This window comes from Theobroma cacao, chromosome 4 (genome assembly GCF_000208745.1).
Source record: "Theobroma cacao cultivar B97-61/B2 chromosome 4, Criollo_cocoa_genome_V2, whole genome shotgun sequence".
In the NCBI taxonomy this organism is placed as follows: domain Eukaryota; kingdom Viridiplantae; phylum Streptophyta; class Magnoliopsida; order Malvales; family Malvaceae; genus Theobroma; species Theobroma cacao.
This window is the reverse complement of record NC_030853.1, coordinates 14598203-14608823: the sequence shown is the minus strand read 5'-3', so window position 1 is coordinate 14608823 and position 10621 is coordinate 14598203. Positions and strand designations below refer to the sequence as shown.

At 36.6% G+C, this 10621-nt stretch overlaps 2 long non-coding RNA genes across 2 annotated transcripts; both read left to right on the top strand.

The window, feature by feature from the left end:
* LOC108661672 lies at nucleotides 480-1668 on the top strand. Its single transcript, XR_001927447.1, has 3 exons — nucleotides 480-515; nucleotides 1188-1270; nucleotides 1630-1668. It is a non-coding gene; the product is annotated as an uncharacterized LOC108661672 (long non-coding RNA).
* On the top strand, nucleotides 8495-10274 carry LOC108661671. The gene is made up of 3 exons (XR_001927446.1): nucleotides 8495-8536; nucleotides 9209-9291; nucleotides 10141-10274. It is a non-coding gene; the product is annotated as an uncharacterized LOC108661671 (long non-coding RNA).

Here is a 10621-nt window from a genome sequence, read left to right as displayed (position 1 = left end):
TGGAGTCAAATTGGAATTTTCATGACCTAGGGGTAAAATAGTCATTTTGTTACCCAAGGTTAAGATGTGAGTGTTGGATGAAATTTTTGACTAAGATTGATCATTTGGTGTATAATTTGAGTTTGAGAAGTGAAAAATTTTAATTTTGACATTTTTTCGAGCATAGAGGTATAATAGTCATTTTGCCACCCTAGGGGCAAAATTCTAATTTTACACCACCCAACACATGTCCAGCACATGGATTTTACCCAATATTATCATGGATAATTGAGAAAATTTAAGTGGTGGAGAGAGATTACTTAATGGGTAAGTATGACACATGGACCAATGGAATGGTGACATGTGTTAAATTTTCATCCATTAAATATTTGGCTTAAAAATCAGCACATAAATCAGTCCATTTCTCTTCATATGGCCGGCCAAAGCAAGAACAAAGGAAGAAAAGAAAGAACCAAACCCTATGTGGAAAAATTCAAGGGAAAAGTGCGAAAATTCAAAGAATCAAGTGACAAAAGGTAAGATTTTTCAATTCTATCTTGTGATTTACCTTTCCTATGCATTCTTTTTCATTTTCCATGGATGAGAATCAGGTTGGCATGAGGGTACCCTTGCTGGCCGGACATGGGAGGAGGAGTTTTGATGCTTGATTTGGTTAGATTTTAAGATATTTTGGTGATTTTAGTTAGTTAGTGATGTGTAGCATGAAAATCAAGTAAGAAAAATTCATGTTCTTCCATTGCCCATCATTGGTCGAATTTTCCATGTAGAGTGTGGATGGTGGATTTGATTTTATTTCAAGTGAATTGGTTAGGAAATGATGAATTACGATGAGAAAATCGAGTAGGAAAAATCATAGTGTTGATGCACCCACCATGGCCGAAATTCCCAAAAGAAAATGTGAAGATAATTTTTGCTAAATTTTATGCTATTTGACTTGTGTTTGATAATTTCGAGAATTGAAAGAAAAATGGAGTTAATTGGAGTTGAATTGGACATATTCGTCAATTAATCGGGTGATAGATCGAATTAGGCCAATACCATTTTATTTAGATACACAATTGAATTTGTGTAGAACACTGTGTTTAGACGATAATCCGAACAATTTGCATTCCATTTCATGCATCCATATAGTTTTATAACGGTTTAGCACCAATGTGGTAAATTGCTTGATTTTGCATTATGTTTAGGTGGTGAATCCTCCGATAAGGGCAAAAAAATTGTACCCGAGGATCGATAGTCGGAGTACTCTAAAAATTTGAATCCCGAAATAGTGAGTAACCTTACTATCATCTTAATTATCTAAAGTAGTTTTTATCCGATTTTGTGAATTTTATGGAAAATGAGTCTAAATGGTTAATTTTTAGGTTTTATAAACAAAATGTGTTTAAATGAAATGATTTTATAAATTGTTTTGAAATTGAATGATGGCTTTGAAAATAGAGTAATTGGAGACCATTTGATGTATTGCGAATTTATGGTTCTAATTGATTGGCTTATGGCAATATTGGCATGAATGGCTGAATTGGTATTTGTGTTGAAAATGTATAAATTATTGTTTGCCTTGATAAGCTAGATAATGATAAAATTGCCATGTCATGCTGTTGAATTTTTATTGTATGGTGGGTTTAGCTTGCTGCAGTGGGCGGGTTCTGTGGACCAACCTATTAGAGGGGCACGAAATCCGGTTATATATGTACCTCGGTCGGAGAGGCGCGTAGGGTATCTCCTGAGGTATGGTTAGAGTTTACGTCACGCTGAACTACCTCGTGATGATGAACTCTGCTAACGCCAAGGAACGGTTGTGTTTTTCAAACTAAAAATATGTTTATGTGTATACGAAACTTTTTAACAGCCTTGGCAGACTCGGTTAAATGCCTCGACCAAGGTATTCTCGAGAATGATTTTGGCAGGAGCCAAGCTTTTAAGATACTCATAAGCCATATTGATTATTTAAATGAAATGAATATTTATGTTATGAAATACATATTGAGATGGAATATTTTAATCGTCTCTATTTACTCGACTTTAGATATTTTGGATGATGTTTGTTTACTCACTGGGATTATATAATCTCACCACCCTCCTTTCCACCCATTTCAAGCTCAAAATAGGCTGTAGATAGCTGATTTCATCGAAAGCTACCATTGGATTTGCATCCTCCAAACTGTAGGTTCACAGTCTTTCTTACTTTTGATTATCCGGGGGCCCACTTGTTATTGTAAATTAAATTAAATACCCTAGCTTACTTTATTACAATATGTATGAATTTATTTTGCTTTTACGCTACAAAAATTACTTACATATAACTCTAAAAATATTGTTTTATAAGAAATAGAATATTTTATTAAATATTTTTATTTTTTTTATTTTTTATTATTATATCCAAATAATCATAATTTCATTTTAAATGAAGGTTTTAGAAGTTTAAACTTATTTTTTATATGAATTATGTGTTTTGTACTCGTGTACTACATTTTTACCTAGTTTCGAAATTTTTATGGAAAATGACTAAAATGCCCCTGTGAGACAGAAATCAATTTTTTATTGTTTTAAGTTGGAAATAGCTTAAAATCCTTTAGAACATGATATTTGGCAACGGTTACTCACAAGGAAAATGAGAAACTGATATTAAAGCCTTGCGAGGTTCTGGTTGGTATTCCCGGTAATTCGTGTCTATCGGGACACCGCGATGGTTATCACGGGCTCTAAGGGAGTACCGAGTCTTGACAAGTAAAGTGGTATCAGAGCTTTTGGTTTTAAAGTTGTTTTAAAAATTTACAGTGTCAATGTGGCCCCAAGTTAAATTAGGATAGGTCGAATAGAATACATGCATCTACATATAGAGCTTAAGGTTGCCTAAACTTACTTGTTTCCTCTTATAGATTATTATGCCTCCTCGACGGGAACACCCACCTCTCATTAGATCGACTGGGAGGGGAAGAGGTCGTTCCCAACATCGTCAGCTAGATGTAGTAAATGAGGAATCGACTGCGTCCACCATTCCGGCAACACTTGGTGTTGAGCAAGCCGAAACTCCTCCACATCCTCCACCACCTACTGGTACTCCTGCCATGTCTCCTGAGGCAGTCCAGGCATTGGTAGCCTTCTTTACTACTATTGCTGGCCAAGCTCAAGCTGGTCAGGCTCCTCCTATAGTACCACCAGTTGCTCCTACAGTACCACCACCCCCACCTCCAGTTCCACCGCTAGTACAGGATGTATCTATTTCTAAGAAGCTGAAGGAGGCTAGAAAACTGGGTTACGTTTCTTTTACGGGTGAGTTGGACGTAACCGTAGCCAAAGATTGGATTAATCAGGTTTTGGAGAAACTTTCGGATATGAGGTTGGATGATTACATGAAGTAGATAGTGGCCACGAGATTATTGGAGAAGAGAGCCTGTACATGGTAAAATTCAGTAAAATCTCATTCCACTACTCCTCCGATTTGGTCAAACTTTCTAAGAGAATTTGATGGTTAGTATTTCACTTATTTCCATCAGAAAGAAAAGAAGAGAGAATTTCTACGTTTGAAATAGGGGAATTTAACTGTAGAGGAGTACGAAGCTCATTTTAATGAACTGATGTTATATGTGCCGGATCTGGTGAAATCTGAGCAGGATCGGGCCAGTTATTTTGAGGAAGGGCTCCGTAATGAGATTAGAGAGCGGATGACAATGACTGATAGGGAGCCACATAAGGAGGTGGTACATATGGCTTTAAAGGCCGAGAAGCTTGCAAATGCAAATAAGAAAATGCAAGCTGAGTTTGCAAAAAGGAGAAGCCCGAGTGTATCTTTTAGTCAGCCACTAAAAAGGGGCAAAGACTCATCTGTTTCAGGGAGTACTACCTCTATTTCAGTGACATCTCCTCGACCTTCATTTTCACAGACATAGCAGAGGCCTCCGAGATTTAGCAAATCTACAATGACTACTTCTAAGAAGAGTTCCAGAGGTTCTAATAGATGCCGAAAATGTGGGAAGAATCATTTTGGGCCGTGTAGGGGACCAATACGATGTTTTCATTGTGGTTAGCCGGGCCACATTAGGAGTGATTTTCCACAGCTAAGATAGGCTACTGCAACTGCTTCATCTCCACCAGCTCGTATAGATATGTAGAGGAGAAATCCTTCTAGGTTACCACCAAGGGAGGGAGTAGCTATACAGTTTGGTGTAGAGAGTAACACCCCGGCATATCCACCTTCGAGACCACAGACTCATACTTCGACAAGAGTTTTTGCGGTGACGGAAGATGAGGCACGGGTTTGACTTGGAGTAGTGACAGGTACTATGGCTTTATTTAATAAAGATGCTTATGTTTTGATAGATTCTGGCTCAGATAAGTCTTATGTGAGTATGTCATTTGCATCAATTGTTGATAGAGACCTGTCACCATTAGAGGAAAAAATTGTAGTTCACACCCCTTTAGGAGAAAAGCTAGTTAAAAACAGTTGTTATAGATATTGTGGAGTTATGGTTAGTGAGGAAGAACTTAAGGGTGACTTGATTCCTCTAGAGATCCAAGATTTCGATTTGATATTGGGTATGGACTGGTTAACTGCACATCGGGTGAATGTGGATTGTTTCAAGAAAGAAGTTGTTCTTCGAAATTCGAAGGGAGCAGAGATTGTATTTGCAAGGAAACGTCGAGTATTACCGTCCTGTGTAATCTCGGCCATCAAAACTTTGAAACTGGTGCAGAAAGGGTATCCAGCATATTTAGCACATGTGATCAATATTTCAAAAGGGGAACCTAAATTAAAGGATGTCCCAATAGTAAGTGAGTTTCCTGATGTATTTTCTGACGAATTATCAAGACTACCTCCTGAGCGAGAGCTTGAGTTCCCTATTGAATTACTTTCGGGTACTGCACCTATTTCTATCCCTTCATATAGTATGGCTCCGGCAGAGTTAAAGGAACTAAAAGTCCAGCTGCAAGATTTGGTGGATAAGGATTTTATTGGCCTTAACACTTCTCCTTGGGGAGCACCAGTCCTATTTGTAAAGAAGAAGGATGTCACTCTTCGATTGTGTATCAATTACAGTCAGCTGAACCGAGTGACCATCAAGAATAAATACCTTTTACCCCGGATCGATGATCTTTTTAATCAATTGCGAGGTGCTATGGTGTTTTCTAAGATTGATTTGAGGTCTGGGTATTATCAGTTGAAGATTAAAGAGCAGGATGTACCCAAGACTGCTTTTAGGATGCGTTATGGGCATTATGAGTTTCTGATGATGCCGTTTAGTTTGACTAATGCCCTGGCAGCTTTTATGGATCTTATGAATAAGGTGTTCCATCCATACTTGGATAAGTTCGTGATAGTATTCATAGATGACATCCTGGTTTATTCGAAAAATGATGATGAACATTCTGCCCATTTGCGTATTGTGTTGCAAACCTTGTGTGAAAAACAACTCTATGCCAAATTATCTAAATGTGAGTTCTGGTTAAAGGAAGTGGTTTTCTTGGGACATGTGGTGTCCGGTGCTGAAATTTATGTCGATCCCAAGAAGATTGAGGCAATCTTACAATGGGAGCAACCGAGAACGGTAACTGAGATTCGCATTTTCCTTGGCTTAGCCGATTATTATCGAAGATTTGTTCAAGGATTTTCATTGATAGCTGCTCCTTTGACTCGTCTAACTTGTAAAGGAGTTAAGTTTGAGTGGGATGATGTTTATGAGAGTCAATTTCAGGAGCTAAAGAACCGGTTAACCTCCGCTCCCGTTCTGACACTTTCGGTTGGTGGGAAAAATTTGTGGTATACAGTGATGCCTCTAAGTTGGGATTAGGGTGCGTATTGATGCAGGATGAAAAAGTAATAGCTTATGCTTCCCGACAGTTGAAGAAGTATGAGACGAATTACCTTACCCATGATTTGGATTTAGCAACAGTAGTCTTTGCATTGAAGATTTGGAGGCATTATTTATATGGTGAGCGTTGTCGAATTTTTACTGATCATAAAAGTTTGAAATATTTGCTCACCCAAAAAGAACTTAATTTGAGACAAAGACGGTGGCTAGAGTTGATCAAGGATTACAACTTAGTGATCGATTATCACCCTAGAAAGGCAAATGTTGTAGCAGATGCCTTAAGTCGTAAATCCTCATCGTCGTTAGCAACGCTTCAGAGTTCTTATTTTTTGATGTTACTTGAGATGAAGTCTCTAGGGGTCCAGTTGAATAATGGTGAGAATGGAACCCTACTTGCTAGTTTCGTTGTGAGACCTTCATTGTTGAATCAAATCAGAGAATTGTAGAAATCTGATGATTGGTTGAAACAGAAAGTTCAAAAGCTGTAAGATGGAGAAACTAGTGAGTTTAGACTCAGTGATGATGGTACTTTGATGCTTAGAGACCGAATTTGTGTCTCTAAGGATGATTAGTTAAGACGAGTTATTTTGGAGGAAGTTCATTCTTCCGCTTATGCTTTAGATCCCGAAAGCACCAAGATGTATCAAACTATTAAAAAAAGTTATTGGTGGTCGGGTATGAAACGAGACATAGCAAAGTTTATAGCCAAATGTCTCACATGCCAACAGATCAAGGCGAAGCATAAAAAACCATCAGGTACTCTTCAGCCTTTACCGATTCCTGAATGGAAGTGGGAATATGTGACTATGGACTTTGTATTGCGTTTGCCACGGACACAGAGTGGGAAAGATGCTATTTGGGTGATTGTGGATAGATTGAATAAGTTCCCCCATTTCTTGGCTATCCATAGCACGTATTCTATTGAGAAACTGGCGAAACTTTATATAGATGAGATTGTGAGATTACACGAAGTTCTAGTTTCTATTGTGTCAGATCAAGACCCTCGGTTTACTTCTCAATTTTGGCTGAAATTTTAAGAAGCTCTCGAAACTAAATTGAGATTTAGTACTACCTTTCATCTGCACACTGATAGTCAATCTGAAAAGACTATTCAGAGCTTGGAGGATATGTTACGGGCTTGTGTCATTGACTTTATTAGGAGTTGGGACAGACACTTGCCATTAGTGAAGTTCGCGTATAATAACAGTTTTCAATCTAGTATTAGGATGGCACCATATGAGGCTCTGTATGGAAGAAAATGCTAAACTCTGCTCTGTTGGGATGAAGTGGGTGAGAGGAAATTGTTTAATGCGGAATTGATTGACTTGACTAATGACAATATTAAGATTATCCGAGAGCGATTAAAGATAGCTCAAGATAGGCAGAAGAGTTATTCTGATAAACGAAGGAAAGATTTGGTGTTTGAAGTCAACGATAAAGTTTTTCTTAAGGTTTCTCCTTGGAAAGGTAATAATTTGAAAATTCTAAGTATTAAATCTTATTTAATTACACTATTGTGATAATTTGTGGTATTTATTGGATAATGAAAGGTATGATTCGATTCGCGAAGTGGGGAAAGCTCAATCCGAGATACATTGGACCCTTTCGTATCATTGAAATGATTGGGCCAGTGGCTTACAGACTTGAATTACCCCCAGAGTTAGATCGGATTCATAATGTCTTCCACGTCTCGATGTTGAAAAAGTATGTTCCCGATCCCTCCCATATTCTAGAGACACCACCGATTGAGTTGCATGAAGATTTGAAGTTCGAGGTGCAGCTTGTACGTATTCTAGATCGAAAGGATCGAGTGCTAAGGAACAAAAGCATTCCAATGGTGAAAGTATTGTGGAAGAATGCCCGAATGGAGGAGATGACGTGGGAAGTCGAGCACCAGATGAGAAACCAATATCCATATCTTTTCTTCGAATCCGATCAGTGAAATTTTGAGGTCAAAATTTTATTTTAAGGGGGGTAGTGCTATCAAGTCCGACCTTATAAAATATTAGCCATGTCATTCATGTGATTGACAGAATGCTTGTATACTTAGAAAGCCCTGAAAAATGGTCAAAAGTCAGTAGTGTACCTAATGGTGCAACTAAGTTGAATTAAGCCTCAAACTAGTTCAAATAGAGATTTTATGATGAAATTGAGAATTTTAAAACCCTAGAATGACTTAAAATCGTGGCTCAGAGTTCGAGGACCAATTTGGAGTCAAATTGAAATTTTCATGATCTAAGGGTAAAATGGTTATTTTGCTACCCGAGGTTAAGATGTGAGTGTTGGATGAATTTTTGACTAAGATTGATCATTTGGAGTATAATTTGAGTTTGAGAAGTGAAAAATTTTAATTTTGACATTTTTTCAAGCATAGGGGTAAAATAGTCATTTAGCCACCCTAAGGGCAAAATTCTAATTTTACACCACCCAACACTTGTCCAGCACATGGATTTTACCCAATATTATCATGGATAATTGAGAAAATTTAAGTGGTGGAGAGAGATTACTTAATAGGTAAGTATGACACATGGACCAATGGAATGGTGACATGCGTCAAATTTTCATCCATTAAATATTTGGCTTAAGAATCAACACATAAATCAACCCATTTCTCTTCATATGGCACGCCAAAGCAAGAACAAAGGAAGAAAAGAAAGAACCAAACCCTAGGTAAAAAAATTCAAGGGAAAAGTGTGAAAATTCAAAGAATCAAGTGACAAAAGGTAAGATTTTTCAATTCTAGCTTGTGATCTACCATTCCTATGCATTCTTTTTCATTTTCCATGGATGAGAATCAAGTTCGCATGAGAGTAACCTTGCTGGCCGGACATGGGGGGAGGAGTTCTGATGCTTGATTTGGTTAGATTTTAAGATATTTTGGTGTTTTTAGTTAGTTAGTGATGTGTAGCATGAAAATCAAGTAAGAAAAATTCATGTTCTTCCATTGCCCATCATTGGCCGAATTTTCCATGTAGAGTGTGGATGGTGGATTTGATTTTATTTCAAGTGAATTGGTTAGGAAATGATGAATTACGGTGAGAAAATCGAGTAAGAAAAATCATAGTGTTGATGCACCCACCATGGCCGAAATTCCCAAAAGAAAATGTGAAGATAATTTTTGCTAAATTTTATGCTATTTGACTTGTGTTTGATAATTTGGAGAATTCGAAGAAAAATGGAGTTAATTGGAGTTGAATTGGACATATTGGCCAATTAATCGGGTGATAGATCGAATTAGGCCAATACCGTTTTATTTAGGTACACAATTGAATTTGTGTAGAACACCATGTTTAGACGATAATCTGAACAATTTGCATTCCATTTCATTCATCCATATAGCTTTATAACGGTTTAGCACCAATGTGGTAAATTGCTTGATTTTGCATTATGTTTAGGTGGTGAATCCTCCGATAAGGGCAAAGAAATATTACCCGAGGATCAATAGTCGGAGTACTCTAAAAATTCGACTCCCGAAATAGTGAGTAACCTTACATCATCTTAATTATCTAAAGTGCTTTTTATCTAATTTTGTGAATTTTATGAAAAATGAGTTTAAATGGTTAATTTTTAGGTTTTATAAACAAAATGTGTTTAAATGAAATTATGTTATTAATTGTCTTGAAATTGAATGATGGCTTTGAAAATAGAGTAATTGAAGGCCATTTGATGTATTGTGAATTTATGGTTCTAATTGATTGGCTTATGGCAATATTGGCATGAATGGTTGAATTGGTATTTGTGTTGAAAATATATAAATTGTTGTTTGCCTTGATAGGCTGGATAATGATAAAATTGTCATGTCATGCTGTTGAATTTTTATTGTATGGTGGGTTTAGCTTGTTGTAGTGGACGAGTTCTGTGGACCAGCCTATTAGAGGGGCATGGAATTCGGTTATATACATACCTCAGTCGGAGAGGCGCGTAGGGTATCTCTTGAGGTATGGTTAGAGTTCACGTCATGCCGAACTACCTCGTGATGATGAACTCCGCTAACGCCAAGGAATGGTTGTGTTTTTCAAACTAAAAATATGTTTATGTGTATACGAAACTTTTTAACAGCCTTGGCAGACTCGGTTAAATGCCTCAGCCAAGGTATTCCCGAGAATGATTTTGGCAAGAGCCAAGCTTTTAAGATACTCATAAGCCATATTGATTATTTAAATGAAATGAATATTTATGTTATGAAATGAATATTTATGTTATGAAATACATATTGAGATGGAATATTTTAATCGTCTCCATTTACTCGACTTTAGATATTTTGGATGATGTTTGTTTACTCACTGGGATTATATAATCTCACCACCCTCCTTTCCACCCATTTCAGACTCAGAATAGGCTGTAGATAGCTGATTTCATCAAGGGCTATCATTGGATTTGCATCATCCAAACTGTAAGTTCATAGTCTTTCTTACTTTTGGTTATTCGAGGGCTCCCTTGTTATCGTAAATTAAATTAAATACTCTGGCTTACTGTATTACAGTATGTATGAATTTATTTTGCTTTTACGCTACAAAAATTACTTACGTATAACTCTAAAAATATTGTTTTATAAGAAATAGAATATTTTGTTAAATATTTTATTATTATTATTATTATATCTAAATAATCATAATTTCATTTTAAATAAAGGTTTTAGACGTTTAAACTTATTTTTGATTCTGAATTATGTGTTTTGTACTCTTGTATTACATTTTTACCTAATTTCAAAATTTTCAGGGAAAAATGACCAAAATGCCCCTATGAGACAGAAATCAATTTTTTATTGTTTTAAGTTGAAAATAGCTTAAAATCTTTTAGAACATGAT